The sequence below is a fragment of the Lissotriton helveticus genome, chromosome 2_1, assembly GCF_964261635.1.
Source record: "Lissotriton helveticus chromosome 2_1, aLisHel1.1, whole genome shotgun sequence".
NCBI lineage: Eukaryota > Metazoa > Chordata > Amphibia > Caudata > Salamandridae > Lissotriton > Lissotriton helveticus.
In genome coordinates, this window is record NC_136059.1 from 956,539,657 (window position 1) to 956,559,768 (window position 20,112).

A 20,112-nucleotide genomic window follows, 5' to 3' on the forward strand; every position below is an offset into this window, starting at 1 on the left:
GTGGGGTGTGGCTGGGACGGGCACCAGAGAGCAGGGAGGATTGGCAACAGGGATCTGGGCGCCCTCTCCGGTTTCCAGAGGTTAAATAAGGACACAACGGTCAGTAAAACATGGTTACGAATGTTTCCAAGAAAATGTGGTAGCGACGAGGCTCGGGGGGAATAGTTATTTAACGACTACTTCCTTTGACGGGGTTAATGAGCCAACTCCTCGTATCGGCAGTGGGAACGAAGAAAGCAAAGATAAAGTATGAGGCATGGCTGTTACAGGTAGCAGTTATTTCAAGGGCTGGAGTAAATTGCTCGAGGGGGGCTTAGAGGCAATGGTCCCCAACATCATGGAGCGCCATAGCAGGTAGAGAGGGTGAGGGCAGTGTTGTGTCCTGCAGGAGGCTTCCTCCCTTCCTCACAGCCGGCCGGTCCTGGTTTCTCTCCGCCTTCGATGGGCGTTTATACGCTCACCTGCCTTCCCAAGGACAAGACAACCACCAATGTGCGATACCATGTAGCTTCGTCCTGCCGTAAGAGCACCATAGACCACCTTCTGTTCTTAAAGTGATCGGGTCAGGACAGCAGCAAAAAAGTGGTTACAAAGATAACGCCAGCTCCGGGGAATAGATAATACACGGTGTGGTTTAAAGTACGTGCAAAATAGGGGTGTAGCATAGTGTGCCGCCCTAATTGTGTTTTGCCGTTTCTATAATTGCATCCAGATATGGGTTACAAGAAGTAGCAGCATACTGGGAATAAGACAGGTCTATTGGCTGTGTCAATGGTACATGTTTTGACTGCAGTCTAGTAGACATATATGGTAGGCAGCGGATCCCGTCTATTTTCACGCCTGTCCTTTACGTAAACACCACACAAAGAAATTTCTCTTTTAACCCCATCCCTTTCAGACTGGGCGCCCGACTTCCTGCTGGAGTAAAAGGTTCCTTATCTTCTTTATGGGGCCAATTGGACCAGGTGCTTCAGCCAAAGTAAGATACGGTCTAGGGGGGGAACTTACAACATCATTCGCTGTGGTTAAGGGAGTCAGGCAGGGCTTTGTACTGGCTCCCTTCCTATTTAATCTCTACACAAATGGTTTGGAGGCGTCTGTGTTAGAAGGGAGCCAGGACCTGCCCATGATAGATCGCCGTCCAATTCTCGCGTTGCTTTACGCAGACGATGCGGTCATCATGGCCAGAACGCCCCGCCAATTGCAAACTCTTCTTAATAGATATTGCAATTGTATGGCGAGTATAGACCTAAAAGTCAACATCAAGAAAACCTATGTTATGCACTTAGGGAAACGTTTAAAGCAACCAGGAGGTATTTATATTGATAACACCAAGTTGGAACGTGCAAACTCCTACCCCTACCTAGGAATCCTGATAGACGATAAACCCAGCTGGCGTCCAGCCATTCAAGCTAGAAAAATGGCGTTCATAAGAGCCACTACAGCTCTGGTAACGTTTGCACAAAAACTGGGTCAGTGCCCCACGCGGGAGTTGCTCCAGATTTACAGTGCAAAATGTTGTTCAGTGGCTACTTACGGGGCGGGAGTTTGGGATTTTGTCACCACTGATGTCATCCAAAAAATAGAAAATGGGTTCATACGATACCTCCTGGCAGTTCCTAAAAGCTCCCCGGTATATGGCTGTCATTTGGAGTTAGGTTTGGAGCACATATCTGACATCATTGCCGTCCAACCAATACTGCTATGGCACCGTATCTGGCAAACAAGTGAATGCAAATTGACCCGCTTGTTAATCACTGTTAGACGGGGACCCTGAGGGTCGGCCGGATACCGAGGGAGAGATCCCCGAGGGGGACCGTCTCCAGCGATCGTACAGACAAGTACCCTCCCTCCCCACAAACAGGCACCACACCAAGTCGAGTTCAAGGCTTTATATAAGGTTCTTAAGGCAAGGATATCAGCGATACAGGATAACTTGGACCCGGGGGTCCTCTCACTTCTAGTCTCTGTTGGGAAAGGGGGTAGCGGGACAGTCTTGGTACCGGATCGGTACAGGTAGTGGTAACAGGCGAGCTCACAATCCTCGAGCTGGAGTGTCTGGGGATCGGGCCGCGGCAGCGCCAGCAGGCCAAGGTGATAGTCTCTTAAAGCAGCGGGCCGCGGCAGCGCCAGCAGGCCAAGACGATGGTTTCACGAGGCAGGGGCCGCGGCAGCGCCAGCAGGCCAAGACGATGGTTTCACGAGGCAGGGGCCGCGGCAGCGCCAGCAGGCCAAGACGATGGTTTCACGAGGCAGGGGCCGCGGCAGCGCCAGCAGGCCAAGACGATGGTTTCACGAGGCAGAGGGCCGCGGCAGCGCCAGCAGGCCAAGACGATGGTTTCACGAGGCAGAGGGCCGCGGCAGCGCCAGCAGGCCAAGACGATGGTTTCACGAGGCAGAGGGCCGCGGCAGCGCCAGCAGGCCAAGACGATGGTTTCACGAGGCAGAGGGCCGCGGCAGCGCCAGCAGGCCAAGTCACGGATGAGTTCTTCTCGGGTCTCTCGACTCCAGGATACAACTGTCTTCCTGGTCTGGTCCTGCCCCAGTTATAGGTCTGGTCCCCTTTGATGTCCGGACCCTCGCGCCTGGGGGGCCGGGAGGTCCGGGATGAGGGAGTCCAGACACCCAGCATTGGGGGGGGCCAGCGCCCAGGCGGCCGGGGGTGATCGACACCTGGCGGAGGAGAGCCGTTGACGATTCCTTTCTCCCATTGACTCGCCAAGTGGTCACTCTGCCTCCCGGGGGGAGGTTGGTGCCTCGATGTCGGGCCCGGCCGAAGAGGTATGGCCGGAGCTTCTTGAGTGCCCAGACTACGGCGAAGGCCTCCCTCTCAATGGTGCTCCAGCGCTGTTCTCGGGGCAAGAGGCGTCTGCTGATGAAGACCACCGGATGGTCGACCCCTTCGGCGTTGAGTTGGGAGAGGACGGCCCCCACACCATGATCGGAGGCGTCCGTTTGCACAAGGAATTCCCGGCTGTAGTCGGGAGCCTGGAGCACGGGGGCCGTGCACATGGCGGTCTTTAGCTTCTCGAAGGCTGATTGGCAGTCCGGGGTCCAGTTGACGGTTTTGGGGCTCTTTTTGGAGGTGAGCTCTGTGAGGGGCCCCACGATGCTGCCATAGTCCTTCACGAACCGCCGGTAGTATCCGGTGAGCCCCAGGAAGGCCCGGACCTCCGTTTGGCTCGTCGGGGGTTGCCAGGCCTGGATGGCAGCAATCTTGAGTTGGAGAGGGGCCACCAGCCCGCTTCCCACTTGGTGTCCCAGGTAGGTCACGGACCCTTGGCCAACTTGGCACTTGCTGGCCTTGATGGTGAGCCCTGCTTGCTGGAGGGCGTGTAGAACCTCCCGCAGGTGGCGGAGGTGGTCGGTCCACTGGTGGCTGTACACAGCAATGTCGTCCAGGTAGGCGGCGCTGAAGTCTTCCAGGCCCGCCAGTACCTGGTTTACCAGCCGTTGGAACGTTGCCGGGGCGTTTTTCATGCCGAAGGGCATGACTTTAAAGTGGTAGTGCCCGTCTGGGGTAGAGAAGGCGGATCGTTCTTGGGCCCTAGGGGTGAGGCCGATCTGCCAGTAGCCCGCTGTTAGGTCGAAGATGCTCAGGTAGCGGGCGGCCCCCATCCGGTCAATTAGCTCGTCTGCCCGGGGGATGGGATGAGCGTCGGTCCGGGTAACTGCATTCAGCCCTCGATAGTCCACGCAGAACCGGAGCTCAGGGGCAACGCCCGGGGCAGCTGCCTTGGGAACCAGGACGACTGGGCTCGCCCAGGGACTGTCTGAGGGTTCGATCACTCCTAGGGTCAGCATCTTGGACACCTCGGTCTGGATGCAGGCTCGTACCCGGTCTGGTACGCGGTATGCCCGGTGTCGAATAGGAGGGCTGTCCCCGGTGTCCACATCGTGGAGGCACCAGGGGGTGACTCTGGGGGTGAGGGAGAACAGGGAGGCGAACTGCCTCAGGAGCGTTTGGCAGTCTTGGCGTTGCTCCGGGGACAGGGCCTCGGAGAGCTGGACCCCTTCCACCGAGCCATCCTGCTCGAGGGCCCTCAGTAAGTCTGGAAGGGGTTCGGAGTCTTCTTCTGTCCCAGTATCGGTAGCCATCAGGAGGCTGAGTTCGGATCGCACAAAATGGGGTTTGAGCCTGTTGGCATGGAGGACCCGTAGGGGGTTCCGGGCAGTCTCCATGTCGATTAAATAGGTGACGGGCCCCTTGCGTTCGATTACCTTGAAGGGCCCGGACCATCTGTCTTGGAGGGCACAGGGCTCAACCGGGGACATCACCCAGACCTGTTGTCCAGGTTCGAACTCAATGGAGGACGTGTGCTGATCGTACCACCTCTTCATGTCCTCCTGACTGGCCTCGAGGTTGGCTTTGGCGGTGTCTCGGAACCGCCGGGTCTGGTTGCGGAGAGCCAGGAGATATCGGTAGATGTCCGGGGGAGTTTTCTGGGGAGGCTGTTCCCAACCTTCCTTGACTAGGCTGAGGGGGCCCCGGACGGGGTGCCCGTACAGTAGTTCAAAGGGGCTGAAGCCGAGGGACTTCTGCGGGACCTCCCGATAGGCAAACAGGAGGGATGGAAGCAGTACGTCCCACTGGCGTCGAAGGGGTTCTTCTAGACCCATAATCATCCCCTTGAGGGTGCGGTTGAATCTCTCGACCAGTCCGTTTCCTTGCGGGTGATAGGGGGTCGTGAATTTGTAGGTGACCCCGCATTGCTGCCAGAGGGACTTCATATATCTGGAGATAAAGTTCGTGCCCCTGTCACTGACGACCTCCCGGGGGAACCCCACCCGGGAGAAGATCCCCATCAGGGCCCGGCCCACCACGGGGGCCGTCACAGTCCGAAGGGGGATGGCTTCGGGATAGCGGGTGGCGTGGTCTACCAGGACCAGGATGAACCGGTGTCCTTGGGCTGTTCGAGGGTCGAGGGGCCCCACAATGTCTATTCCTACTCGTTCAAACGGGGTGGTGACGACAGGAAAGGGTTGTAATGGTGCTTTGATTTTTCGGCCACTTTTTCCGCTGGCCTGGCAGGTGGGGCAGGCCTTGCAGTGGTTGGTGACATCCTTCCGCATGTGGGGCCAGAAAAAATGGGTCACCAGGCGGTCGTAGGTTTTATCCTGCCCCAGGTGTCCGGCAAGGGGGACATCGTGGGCTAAGTTCAGGAGGAAGTCTCGGAAGCGAAGGGGCACCACCAGCACCCGACTGGCCCCTAGTTCTGCAACTTTCTGCTCGCTGTAGAGCAGGTCTTGGTCCCAGTAGATCCAGTGGGCCCCCGAGGTATCCCCGGCGCTCTGGGCCAGGGCTTGCTGCCGGAGTCCTTCGAGAGAGGGACAGGTTTTCTGTTCGGCCCGGAATTGTTCCTGCGTGGGGCCTCCCTCCTGCCGCCATTGTGCCAGGTCAGGGACGTCCCGAAGCTGGTCGGATCCTTCGTCGGTTTGGGTCAATGGACTGGCTTCTGGGGCGGCCTCCTCGGGGATGAGCGCGGGAGGAGGTTCTGGCCACTCGGGCTCTTCTGGGCTGGGGACCGCGCGGGCGGTCATGGACCGGGTCGTGACGCAGACCCATTCGGGGAGGCCAAGCATCCCCAGGTGCTCCCTCCGTTCGACAGCTGCCCAGGGAGAGCTTTCAAGGTCGTTTCCTAGGAGGCAGTCCACGGGGGCATCATCGCGGACAGTTACTTTTAACATCCCTGTTACTCCCCCCCACTCGAAGGGGACGCAGGCCATGTGGCATAGGCTTTCGGAATTGTCGGCTGATCGGACAGGGCAAAGAATGTTCGGCAAGATTTGGTCTGGAGTGACGAGGTGGCGTCGGACCGCCGTTACACTGGCCCCGGTGTCGCGGAGGGCTTCCGCCCGGTGGCCATTAATGTTGACCCATTGACCGTACTTCTGGGTGTTGGCGGGAAGGGGGGCCCGCGGAATCATGTCTCTCTCCCCTAAGCAGACCAGTGCCATGGCGGCGGGTGCCCATTCAGAGGGATCGGTCTCATACTCTTCCTGGTCTTCCGGGATTAGTTCTTCCCCTAGGGCCGCCGCTGCAACGTGGCGGGGGGTAGTGTTCGGGTTCTTTGGGCAATTGGGATCACTGGCGTAGTGGCCGGGTCGCTGGCACCTGTGGCATGTAATGTTGGCCCGGAAACCGGCCCGGACGGCAGGGCTTCCTCGGCCAACCGGGGTCGAGGGGTTTCTGGGGGGTGACGAGGGGCCGGGGTCTCTCCCCCGACCCTGACTTCCTCCTCCCCCTCGGGGGCGATACGGTCTGGATAATTCGCTGGGTGCGTTCCTGCGCACTCGGGTGCTTTCCCACCGGTCGGCTTCGACGGCTAGTTGTCGAGGGTCGGTTAGCTTACTGTCCAGGAGGTGTTGCCGGAGCTCCACGAAGCAGTTGTTCGACAGGTGCTCCCATACGATAAGGTCAAAGAGTTGTTCGTAGGTGGTTACTTTGTTGCCCTTGATCCACCCCTCGAAGGCTCGGCTAAAAAAGTTCACGTACTCCACCCAAGTTGTACCCGGAATCCGTTTGCAGTCGCGGAACCGTTGGCGGTACATCTCCGGTGTGAGCCCGTATCGAGTGAGGAGGGCGGCCTTCATGTGGTCGTAGGAGGTCATCAGCTGGTCCGGGAGTTGTAGCAGGGCGTCCCGCCCTTCGTTGACAAACCTCCCCCATAAACCGGCCCCCCAATCGCTTCGGGGAATCCGGTGGGAGGTCATTGCCACCTCATAGGCTTTAAACCACTGCTGTATATCATCGTTCTTGTGGTATTCCCGGATGACATCTTTGGGGATGTGAACCTTGGGTTCGGTCGAGGCAGACGGGGTCGGTCGTTCGGGGAGCCCGAGGTCTTTATTCTGTTTCTGGACCTCCAGTGCTTTGAGATTGCGCTCATGTTCGTACTCTAGTCTCTTTTCCTCTAGCTCCCTCTGTCTTTGCTTGTCTTCCCGCTCTTACCTGAGCCGTAAGTGTTCCAGGGTTATTTTTTGTTCTGCCAGCTTGAGTTCCCCATCCAAGCGAAGTCGGGCGAGTTCTAATTCGTGGAGTCTGGTTTTTTCTCTTTCTCGGATCTCTTCCAGGGAGAGATCCGCTCTTTCTTTAGTTGGTGCGGGGCTCGTCTCGGTTGTTTGTGTTCGGGGTACGGCCGTACCCGTTTCCGCCCAAGCTTCTAGGGCTCGTTTGAAGTCTTCCTTTGTGCTAAGACCTGTGGTTGGAAGTCCAAGTTCTATGCAATATTGCTTCAGTTCCCGGTGGTTGTAGTCTTCCAATTTTTCCATCTGAAATTTCTCCGTTGTTCCGCTCTCTATTGACATGGTTGTTGTGTGTGGTGGGGTGAGTGACTTTCTGTACGATTATGCGTAGGTTCGGATCCCGTCGCTGGCCACCAATGTTAGACGGGGACCCTGAGGGTCGGCCGGATACCGAGGGAGAGATCCCCGAGGGGGACCGTCTCCAGCGATCGTACAGACAAGTACCCTCCCTCCCCACAAACAGGCACCACACCAAGTCGAGTTCAAGGCTTTATATAAGGTTCTTAAGGCAAGGATATCAGCGATACAGGATAACTTGGACCCGGGGGTCCTCTCACTTCTAGTCTCTGTTGGGAAAGGGGGTAGCGGGACAGTCTTGGTACCGGATCGGTACAGGTAGTGGTAACAGGCGAGCTCACAATCCTCGAGCTGGAGTGTCTGGGGATCGGGTCGCGGCAGCGCCAGCAGGCCAAGGTGATAGTCTCTTAAAGCAGCGGGCCGCGGCAGCGCCAGCAGGCCAAGACGATGGTTTCACGAGGCAGGGGCCGCGGCAGCGCCAGCAGGCCAAGACGATGGTTTCACGAGGCAGGGGCCGCGGCAGCGCCAGCAGGCCAAGACGATGGTTTCACGAGGCAGAGGGCCGCGGCAGCGCCAGCAGGCCAAGACGATGGTTTCACGATGCAGGGGCCGCGGCAGCGCCAGCAGGCCAAGACGATGGTTTCACGAGGCAGAGGGCCGCGGCAGCGCCAGCAGGCCAAGACGATGGTTTCACGAGGCAGAGGGCCGCGGCAGCGCCAGCAGGCCAAGACGATGGTTTCACGAGGCAGAGGGCCGCGGCAGCGCCAGCAGGCCAAGACGATGGTTTCACGAGGCAGAGGGCCGCGGCAGCGCCAGCAGGCCAAGTCACGGATGAGTTCTTCTCGGGTCTCTCGACTCCAGGATACAACTGTCTTCCTGGTCTGGTCCTGCCCCAGTTATAGGTCTGGTCCCCTTTGATGTCCGGACCCTCGCGCCTGGGGGGCCGGGAGGTCCGGGATGAGGGAGTCCAGACACCCAGCATGGGGGTGGAGCCAGCGCCCAGGCGGCCGGGGGTGATCGACACCTGGCGGAGGAGAGCCGTTGACGATTCCTTTCTCCCATTGACTCGCCAAGTGGTCACTCTGCCTCCCGGGGGGAGGTTGGTGCCTCGATGTCGGGCCCGGCCGGGCCCGGGGTGAGGGTCGAGTTGAGGCCACGCGGCCTCGTGCTGTAGTGGTCCAAGATGGCGGCTGGGCCGAGGCCGTGGTGTGGATGGTGACCCGGGCCAGCTGGGTTCGGAGCTGGTGTCTTGTGGGTGAGGAATTGCAGTGTACTTCGGGTGGTCGTCGGGGACTCTGGCTGGGGGATGCAGGGGGAGCCAGGGTCCAGGTCCCATTGCGGGGAGGGGGCAGCCCGACCATGCGGCCTGTCCAACAATCACTGACTGTCTAGCTTTAGAAAACTGGAAAAACATTCCCTGGTTGGCTTATGTTCACAATTTTTTGATGGATGCAAATTTAGAGTCTTTTTTTAAGACCCCCGAGACCATAGTCGAAGTACCCCGGAAACATCTGAAAACTCTGTGCTTATCACACCTGCGTGAGCTCCGATTAACTAAGGAGATTTCCAGGCCCTCAAATCTTCATCTCCTGACAGTGCAAGCTTCACTTGGGATCCAGCCTTACTTATTCTTTAGCATTAATGATTATGAAAAATATTTACTGACACGGTTTCGGTTTAACATCTACCATCGGCTATTAACATTTCCTAAGATAAATGACTGGTCTTCAAACCTTACTCCCTGCTCTTGTGATGGGCAGTCTGAACAGTCACTTTTGCACTTAGTTTTTTTCTGTAGCCTCTATGATTATCCACGTAGGCAGTGGATTATCCCCTTGGTAAAGCACATGGGCCTCGACCGCTACCGCCCAGCACTTCTCGCCTTACAATGTTTAGACACCGAGTACAGCGTTAACCCCATAGTCTGTTTCTTAAAAGCATGCACTAAACATCGTAAATATTACGACTGATATCCTAAAAAGACTAACAACTGTTCGGCGGTCTATCTTACGGTTGTTGTTTCATAAGTGTGCCCCTACAATATCTGTATATTATGGTGGTAGCAAATTGCTTCTGACTGTCCTGTATTCATTCTTCCGGCTATTGGTCAGAAAACGTTTTTTGCACTAGGCTTTTAATAATATTGTATCACCTATTTTCTTATTATTATGTATGTATTAGTGTATAAAAATTTTCTTTTTCGATGTATACTATGCATTTTTATAACATTTTAAAATTCTTCTTTTTAAGAATTTTTTTGACATTTTATTGACATTTGTGTACTTTTATGGATATAATTTTTGTATCCGAATAAAGTTTTATTGAATTGAATTGAATTGAAGAAACCTTTTACTTCAGCAGTAAGTCAAGGATCCCAATCTGAAAAGGACGGGGCTTAAAGAGAAAGAAGAACGTCACTAGGACCTCTTCTCCAATGGCTGGCCACCGTTTAGGAGGCCAGCCAATGGAGAAGAGGGTAGGGGCTTAACCTCTCTAGTGATGTTCTCTCTATCTCATTAAATCTCGCCAGCGAGACTGCGCAAGCGCAGCCATCGCAGGCTGAGACCTAAAAAGGAAACAGAAACGTTTCTTTTTTCTTTTTTCAATGCATCCCGTTTTCTTTTGAGGAAAACAGGCTGCATTAAAAAAACTGCTTTATTTAAAAAGCAGTCACAGACATTTCAGCAGGCCACCATACCTGTGTGTGCTGGTCATTCCCAATGTGTTGCAAATTGCAAACTGCTTTATGGATATTGATGAGGCAGGTAATTTGCAACCCCATTAGGAATCGCAAACTGTGTCTGAGACACTGTTGTACATTCCATTTTATGAGTGGCAAAACACAGCAATTTGTGGCTTGCAAAATGAAATGGTCGTACATCTGACCCCAAGTTTCTTAAGATGGATCGCTCAGCACACCTTCTCTTGCTAAAAAATAGCTCTTAAGTTATTCTATATCACAGCTTTTGCCTAGAAATGATAAACAGTGAAAGGCTGAAGGCCACTTTCCTGCATCGCTCCTGGAGCCGCCTTCAACTGAAGCTGGTTGTTGCTGCAAACTGGCTTGACCTCTTGCACGATAGTCCTAGTACAAAGTCTTTCTAAGTAATGGTCAGATACCTGGGTTTCATCGTATCTGATCGCCGATTTTGTTTGTCGTATTTATTTAAAAAGAAATTGTTACTTGGAGGGACTAAAGCATCAGCAAGACTAAACAAATGTTGATAAATGTGTCATCTTAATTTACATGTAGATAGTATTCTGTGATAACAACAACAATAAAAACATGTCAGTTTCCACAGTAAGCTTCCATGATGTTATGGCAGCATCCACTACTAAAACAATAAAATATGTCAAACTAGATAGGAGGCAAACAAGATTCTACCACTCCTGCATGTGCCTAGAACTTCACACTTCTACTAAAAGAGATAAAAGAACCTGCAAGTAAGCGTGTACTTAAAATAGAAGAGGTCAAAATGGGACTTGTCACACTGTCACAATACAACATAAACAGTTTCTTTTTAACTGGCCACCTGAAATAAACCAAACTAAAGTAAAATCTTGCCATTTTTAGGTCGAACCTGGCGTACGCAGTGCGAAGTGCTGTCGCCAGCGAGGCTTATTGTCAGTGACTTGCCTCGGAAGTGGGACAGGAGATGGGCACAAACAGGGCGATTGGAGCAGGTGCACACGCATGTACAGCCACGCACTGTGCACATCTCCTGTCTGCCTTCCGTCTAGGCAAGGCAGCTGCATGCAGTAAGTGCGGCAAGAAACACACACACACATGCACGCACCAGCCGCCCCCAGCCAGTGCACCCATACTCGTCTCCCTCAACAACAGAGACACACACACACACACACCAGATGCCACCTGCCGCTTGCCCACCCTCCGGCCGCGCTCTCACCTAAGTGCCCTTCTGATGCAGGGTCAGTAGCCCACGCTCTCCGACTCGGCCCGCTCTCACCTGCTGAACTTCAGCAGTGCCTGCTTCGCTGAGTTGTACGCTTCCTGTTTTTTTGTTGTGTGTTTTTTGCTTTAAGCTCTTTGACGGCCCCCTTCCTGGGCCGCACCAACCCCACAGCACTTAGTCAGGCGCTGCTACGGTCACGAGCTGCAGGTCACGCCGATGTGCACGCTCACGCCGTGCCTACAACGCGCGGATGCTCTTTCACTTTCCCTTGTTAGCTTCTCTTAATGGTGCACTTTACCAGGCAGCTTTTTCATACATCATTAAACACAAGATCTCGCACTTGTGGCCTGCCTCTGATTTACCGTAGATAGTAATGGTTAAGATCACTTTAAGCACCACACATACTCTCAGCTATTTACAAAACAGTGTTGTGATAAACAGTCAATAGTCTTCGTAAATGAGTCCGCCTGGCAGCACTTCTTCCGAATCAAAGGCCACCCTCGGCGCTCTCAGCGATGACAGCGCCAATACTATGCAAAGCGAAGAGGATATGATTTCCCTTTCTACTATGCCTTCCGTTTACATATCACGACAACTAAGCACAATTTTAATTGGAAAAGTTGACGAATTTGTGCGTTTTTAAAGAAAAGCTTTCACCAAGTTTTGCGGTCACACAAAAAGTGGGTAGTAGCACGCGCGCACTCTCGTCTTCACTCACGAGAATGCGCGTGCCTTCCCACATTGGCCTTTATGAGCTGTCTGCAAAAAGCATGGCCTCCATTTTTCAAACAAGCATTTGCAATCAGGGCTCGACAAATCTGAAAAATCTTACTTGACCTGCAGGTCGAGTAAGTACACTTTTCAACTCGACCTAATCTCAATTGCATTCAACCCACAAATTAGCAGCTGGCACTGAAGCGGCAGATATCACTCGCCAGGCTGGTCAAGTAGGCCTGAAAACTGGCTCGCCCTTGAAGAAATATATTCGCATTTGCGAGTGGTCGAGTACATTTGTCGAGCCCAGGCAATGCAATAGGTCTCGCATTTACGCGAGTTTAAGCTATTGGCATTGTAAATGACAATGTCTTTTATTTATGTTTTATAAACCAAAATATAAATAAAAGGCATTGTCATTTACAATGCCAATAGCTCAAACTCGAGTAAATGCGAGACCTATTGCATTGCAAATGCTTGTTGAGAATCTCATAGGTGTGAAGGGATAATGCTAGCTTCTGTGTCTCTAGAAAAATCTAGATTTCATTACAAGACAGTAGGCCATCATTATGCATATACTTTTATTTGCTGCCCAAACATGTAGCCCTTTAAAGTACATTAATACATCATAAACATATATATTGTTTGTGAACAAGAATAACTATCCAGTGCACAGGGCTGTTTTCCCCTTTTGTTAGCTGCTCACAACAAGATAATTATACCACTCTGTTGTTTTCCTTACTCTTATTGATTACAACTTTTATACTAGAGTAGGGTCGAGCACTATCATTCTTGTGCCTCCCTTCTGGAAATCCCAGGTGTGGTTCCTCGGAGTGATGGAACTGGCTATAGATATCCCTCGTCTAGATCCAGCATCCTTGGGCCTGCTTCAGGACCCATAGGGAGAGGAACTCCCTTTGGCTTTAATGGGGAAAATGAACATTCTTGTTTGGAGGATTTCAGGGGACCCAATAGATATTCAGACCTTTCATCAGAAGCTAAGAACTTATTGGATGAATCCTGGGCTCCAGGAACCAGGAAAATATATAAGGGTGTGTGGAAAGAAATGATGCAGTTGGTGTCTAGAGAGGAGTTTGGATCCTGTGGAGGTACCTGTTAAACAGATAGCAAACCATTTAGCAACTCTTTTTAACTCTGGTCTCTCTTATAGGACCATTAACTGTTACAGATCCGCCATTTCATCTTGGCATGTGTTAAAAGGTGAAATCCTTGATGAATGAAGACAAGGGAGTCAGGAAATCTTCTTAGGTTGTTTAATCTTGAGTAGGTAGGATAAGCAGCTCAGCCACCCAACCGCCTCTGGCTCATCTATGTAATCTCCTCCACATTCTAACTTTGAGCCAAAGCAGCTTTCCCATTCTAGAATATACAGATGTCACTAGAATATATGAACAACAGCTAGTGTCAGATAAAGGCTACATAAACAAATAAGTAACTTTATACACATCTCCCCCCTTTACACATTAAAAATCACACAAAAACAACAATAAAGAAAAGAAAAAAAACATACAATATAAATATCATAATAGCGTTATACAACATAGTCATTCAAGTATGAAGGAGTATGAGAAATTCTATTGGATCTCTTTAAAAGCACAGGAACATCTTTGTCACAAATATTTTTGGGAGGATCAGTCAAATGATCCTTCTTATCACACACAGCAACCAGGCCTAAATTCCACACTCTATGGTCAGAAGTTCTCACAGTGTTGTCAAACACTTTAATGACTTTTCAAATGTTTAAAAAATTTAGCACCAGAAACACAGAAACCAGGTCTTCTGATCTTGACTAAATCACCGACTGAAACCTTAGTAGATTTAACAGCATGTCTCACATCATAATTCTCTTTGCTTTTCAAACACTTACTATCTCCCTTCTCCTTCCAAGAAGTTAAATCCAGAACTCTACCCCTGACAGAAAGAAATTTGTTAACCCATGGTGGTTCTAGGAAAGTATCAGGTTGTCTCCCACAAAACAAAAGAAAAGGACATTTTCAAGTCGTAGTATGAGGCGCAAAACAAAACACACTAACTCTTTTTGAAACCTCTTCTTTCCAATCAAGGCAATTCTGCTTTGCTAGTGAGACAGTTTCTTTTAAAACTCTATTAAACCTCTCAACAGTACAATTAGATTCAGGGTGATATAAAGCGCACTTCTTGTGAACTATACCACAATTACTAAGAAAGTCTTCCATATCCCTTGAGACAAGTTGAACACCATAGTCCATCAGTATATTTTCAGGTATGCCTTCCCTAGAGATCAGTTTCTTTAGAAAATTAATCACAGTATTAGTATTCACATTTCTTACAAAATATATTTCTGGCCACCTGGAGTACAAATCCATCACCACAATAACAAAGGTGTCAGACCCATCACCATGTACAGGTCCCAAAATATCAAGAGCTATGTCCTTCCAGGGACCACTGAGGCAAGACCTCTTTTCCATAGGCTGAGTCCTGATCTTCAGGTTTTTTTCCCTTACAGAACACTGAACACAATCTCTAACCAAACGCTCAATCTGAATATCCGGGCCAGGCCACCAATATGTGGAACACATTCTTTCCTTAGTCTTAGAGATTCCTGAGTGCGCCTCATGAGCCAAGTCCAATAATTCCTTCCTTAAAGACAAAGTTGGAACTAGCCTGTGACCTCTCCATAGCTTTTCTTCACGACAGGATAGCTGATCTCTCACGGACCAAACATTTTTTACAGATAGTCCTCCCTGTTCCTTATGATGCCAACCATCACGAATAAGATTCAACACAATATGGTTGTCTGATTGAGCAACCAGAACTAGTCTTGAAAGTGTGTCTGCAACAAAGTTATCAGAACCAGTAACATGTGTGACAGAAAAATTAAAGCCCTGTAACCCCACAATCCACTTAGAGATTCTTGGAGAAATTGAATCAATACCTTTACTCGTCAACACCTCACACAAAGGCTTGAGATTTGGTCTTACCACAAAGGAAGTACCCCAAAGAAACATGTAAAACACTTTTAATGGCCCAATAGGCCGCAAGGGCTTCCTCTCAATTACTGAGTACCTAGATTCAGCACCTTTCAAGCTTCTACCACCTAGATACAAGACAGCACCAAGACCTTTAAGGCTGGCATCAGTAGAGATGATCGAACATTTTGTGGGATCAAAATTTCGAAGATTAGGTGCATTTTGTAATTTAAGTTTTATTTCAATAAACTCTTTTTCACACAACTCGTCCCACACAAAGTTTGCCCCTTTTTAAAGTAAATTTTTAATACATTTATTATAATATTCTGCCATCCCCAGAAAGCGCATGAGTTCTTCCTTAGATGAGGGGGGAGTTAGATCTCTGATGGTGTGGACCAATTCGGCCTTGCGAACCACACCATCCGCCATTATAGTATGACCCAAATAATCAATTTTATCAAGACCAAAGTTGCACTTCTCACGGTTAATGGTAAGATTGTGATCAGAAAGTCTGTCTAATACTTGTCGGACTCTCTTCCCATGCTCCAATTCATCACACCCATGGACCAAAATATCATCCTGGTAAACACAGACTCCTGGTACATTGAGTAATACCTTCTTCATGACTCGCTGGAAGACAGAGGCTGCGGAGACCAGACCAAAAGGGAGTCTTATAAATCTAAAAGTCCCAAAAGGTGTAACAAAAGCTGTTAAATCCCTGGAGCTCTGATCATGTAAAATCTGATGGTACGCAGACATCAAATCAATTGTACTGAACATTTTGGCACTACGTACCATGCTCAAAAGTTCTGAGATGTTTGGGAGTGGATATTTGTCTACAAGCACATATTTGTTGAGCTGCCTGAGATCTACACATAATCTCAAAGACCCATCAGCCTTCCTTGCAGCCACTACTGGAGCCAACCAGGATGTTCCTTAAACTTCTTCAATGATGCCCTGAGATTTAAGCTTCTCCAACTCCTTCAACATCTCATCTTTGACAGTGAAAAGAACAATATGCACTTTACTAGATCCTGGAGACAATTTTATTTTATGACAATAGCCCTTTAAACACCCAAGTTTATCACCAAACACTTGTGGATATTCCTCCATCAGTTGAGCTTGTAAAGAAGAAAGATTATCAACAGATTTAATAATTCCTCTCTCTTTAAGAATTATGGGAGGAGTGCTATTAGGATCTAATATAACACCCAGATCTTTCTGATGCCACCAACTGATAATATTGTCACCCTTCTTGGAGACATAAACTTTCCCAGAAATAAAGCGAACCTTATATTCTATTAGACCCACAAAATACCTTCTTAATTTAATAGGGTCTCCCCCATAAGCAGTGGGACGGATGTCAGCTTTTAAAAGACCACTTTTGGAACTTAAATTATCACTACAAAACGTATTTGAAACAATGGTAATTTTTAGACCAGAGTCAAATAATACTTTGGTTTTCTGACCTTCCACAAGAATGTAGTCTAACGGTCCATCACCACCAACCTGAACAACCATCTCACCACATTCAAAATCATGTTGATCAGTCGAATTGTCATGATAAATTTAATTCACTCTTTGTTTAGAAGATTTGATCCTACAGGCAATAACAAAATGTCCCCCTTTTTTTTTTTTTTTACAATAACTGCATACAGCATTCAAGGCAGGACATGATTTATCATTATTCCAGTGGCCAGCATTGTTACATCTAAAACATTTATTTTCTTTACTGAATTGAATGCAAGACTTATTTGTTTGTTTGTCTTTAACTTGAGTTTTCATCTGAGAGTCCTTTGACTTGAAAGTTACATTTGTGTTGACCACTGAAACATCTTTATTGAGATCTTTCTTAATCTCTTTGACACAGTCAAGAGAATGCTCAATTCTTTTGGCTACCACTAAAACTTCATCAAGAGAAGGCTCATCCTTGAGCCATAATTCATCACGCAACTTCTCAGACACACAACCCAACATAAATTGGTCTCTTATGCTTTCATCTATAAGTGTATTAAATTTACAAGTTGAAGCCAAATGTCTTAGGTCAGTAACGTAATTCTCAATACTTTCCCCTTCTTTTTGCATACGTCTACCAAAATTGTAACGTTCTAAAATTGTACTGACCTTAGGCAAATAATGTGCGTCCAGTTTATAAATGCACAACTCAAATTCATTCAGATTTGTTGCAGCACTGTCCGTAACATCTGGAAGATGATCAAAAACATCTTGACTCTCTGATCCAAGACAGTGCATAAGCAAAGCTGTTTTCCTCTCAACACAGAGAGAGGTACCACAAACACGGGCATATCGTTCGAAGACCTTTTTCCATTTAGACCATTTGATGGGAGGATCTCCTGGGGACTGCAAAAAAAAAACGGAGCCGCTGTGACGTTTTGCATGACTGTAATTTCACCCCAAAAAATAATTATGAAACAAAACAAAAAAAAATGAATTCAAAGTAGATAGCTGTGAGTAACAGTAATAGGACACATTAATCTGCTAAGAAAAAAATATATATATGTTCATATTATGAGAGAAGATGGATGGCAGCAACTGTCCAAAATGTATCGGTATTTACTGTAGTTTATGAAAACGTTACCATACATATCCAAGTCTTGTAAAATTCTATTTTATAATGTAAGAAAAAACAACTTAAGTTGAAGAGAGTATAACCATAAAATACACAACTCTTGATGAATGAGTTTAGCGTGTAAAAAAAAAATAATAATTGTATATCAACGCCCGATTTACAAGAGGAGCTGTGCACGTCAGCATTTTTTCAACGTAGTACTGAGCAGATGCAAATTACGTTGTGGGTATAACGGAAATATTGTACATTAGACACGCTGTGTTCAACAGAAGCTGTGCGTGTCAGCGCTGTAAGCAAACAAAAACAATGAAGACATCGGAGTGACAACGCACATGAGCGGCAGAAACAGTGTTGCTGTGCGCATCAGTGTTGCTAGGTAACCGTGTGTAGAGGGACAAGGCAGTAAGTGAAGTTTCAAATATAAATAACGTAACCTTACGGTCCGCGGTGACTTATTACGTTTAATTATATTTAACGCTTAACGCTTGATGTGCCTTAGTTTAAATGTCTCTTCACATTAAGGTAGCACCCTGTCCATGTGTTATGTTGCACGCGCTAAGTAAAAAATAAACGTCTTACTTGAAAGTTTTGTTCTGAATGATAGCAGAAACAAACTAAGTCGAGTTCGCCATATATGTCGGTCTGAAGAGCATTTAGCTGATTGAAGAAATTCTTCGCTTGCAGCAATGAGTTGTGTGAAGAAATTCTAACTTAAAAGCAATCTTGAGGTATACAAAAAATAAAAGGACCGATGATTTAATTAATTGGAGTTGAGCTGTTGTTTCCCAGTCGTCGCCAGTGTTAAAAGGTGAAATCTTTGATGGATGAAAACAAGGGAGTCAGGAAATCTTCTTAGGTTGTTTAATCTTGAGTAGGTAGGATAAACAGCTCAGCCACCCAACCGCCCCTGGCTCATCTATGTAATCTCCTCCACATTCTAACTTTGAGCCAAAGCAGCTTTCCCATTCTAGAATACACAGATGTCACTAGAATATATGAACATCAGCTAGTGTCAGATAAAGGCTACATAAACAAATAAGTAACTTTACAACAGCATGCTTTAGTGAATAATCTTGCAATAGGTAGCAACTCTCTTATCAAATGAGTTAGAGAGGGATTAGACTTAAAAGACCCCCAAAGCACGTTATGATTCGTTGTGGGATGTTAGTCTAATTTTCAAAGTTTTTGTATTTGGCAAGATAATACCTTCTTATCTCTCAAACAGATTTCCATGAAATTGGCAACTTTACTTTGCCTAACTTCTTTCAAACGAGTTTCAGATATAAAGGTTCTTGAGTTATCTAACAGATTTTATTCTAATGAAGGCGTACATTTCAACATTTGGGAGAGAACAAATACTATGTCTGACTCTGTTTTCTATCCTCTTTTCAATGACTGTGAAAAATTGTGTGTGGTAAGATGCATGAAAGTTTATGATGACAAAATTGCACAATTTAGGAAGAATGGAGTTGATCAACTGCTTTTATCTTATGTTAAACTCTATAAACCAGCCTCTTCAGCAACTTTAGCTACATGGATACCAATCATAATGAGTGAAGCTGGCATAGACCTGTCAATATTTGGGGCCCTCTCATTTAGAGGGGCAATGTCTAGTACTAGTTTCTGGTTAGGAGGATCTCTTTCGAGATTCTTAGAATAGCTGATTGGTCTAACTAAAAACACCTTTGAAAAATGTTACTTAAGACCAATAGAGCATGTTAGCAATGTAGCTCTCAGCAGCTTTGAACATTCATAATGGTAGCCTCCGGTCTTGTAATGAAATGACGATTCTCCAATTATTATGCAGAGAGATTATTGATTTCATTAAAGACAAACGGAGGCTAACATTATCCCACCCTCCTCACCCTATGAGGAGAGAAGGGATACTAAGGTTTCTTTGAGTTTTTAAAATGTGGAGGTGGGTAAAACAGGTACTCTCGTAGACACCACTTCAAATCCAAGCGAGCTTTATTTGAATATAGCAAATAAAGATAAATAGTAGGGAGCCCATGGCAGAAGCAGCTGCATGAACAGGAGACAAGCAGCTACTGCCGGGCCCAGCATAGAACGAAGCATGACACAGTAAAGGTTCTAGGAACAAAACATTCCAAAGGTTAACGAAACAGTAAGCAGCTTAACTTGCCACATAAAACCTGCTAAACATGTAAGTTTATAATATGTTTATCATCCAGTGCTTTTTCCCTTTATAATCCTTTTCTCTTATTTTAGATAATTCCACCTAGGATTGAGATGTGCAACAAGATGTTTTTCAAAACTTCTGCATTTCCTTAATACCAGAGATGGATTCCTTTTACCCTTGTTTGTTCGCAGTTTAAAGAGGAAGACAGCCCTGTGCACTGGATAGTTATAATTGTTCACAACCATTCTACATGTTTATGATGTATTAATGTTCTTTAAAGGGCTGCATGTTTGGGCAGCAAATAAAAGTATATGCTCAATGTTATCCTCCATTTGTCTTTAATGAAATCAAGATTCTCTCTGCATAATAACTGGAGAATCGTCATTCTCCTGACACATATGAGGAGAACTGAAGACCAGAAGTCAGCATTAGGCATAATTAAAGACCCTCAAGGCAACACTT

The 20,112-nt window shown here is 47.9% G+C and overlaps 1 long non-coding RNA gene across 1 annotated transcript in view; it reads left to right on the forward strand.

Annotated features, from left to right (window-relative positions):
• Positions 1-19,902, forward strand: part of LOC144819556 (uncharacterized) — a 378,156-nt gene extending 358,254 nt beyond the window's left edge. Inside the window, exon 3 of the long non-coding RNA XR_013607441.1 lies at positions 19,740-19,902. This is a non-coding gene — a long non-coding RNA (uncharacterized LOC144819556). The remainder of the gene's footprint in view (positions 1-19,739) is intronic.
• Positions 19,903-20,112: the final 210 nt, after the last annotated feature.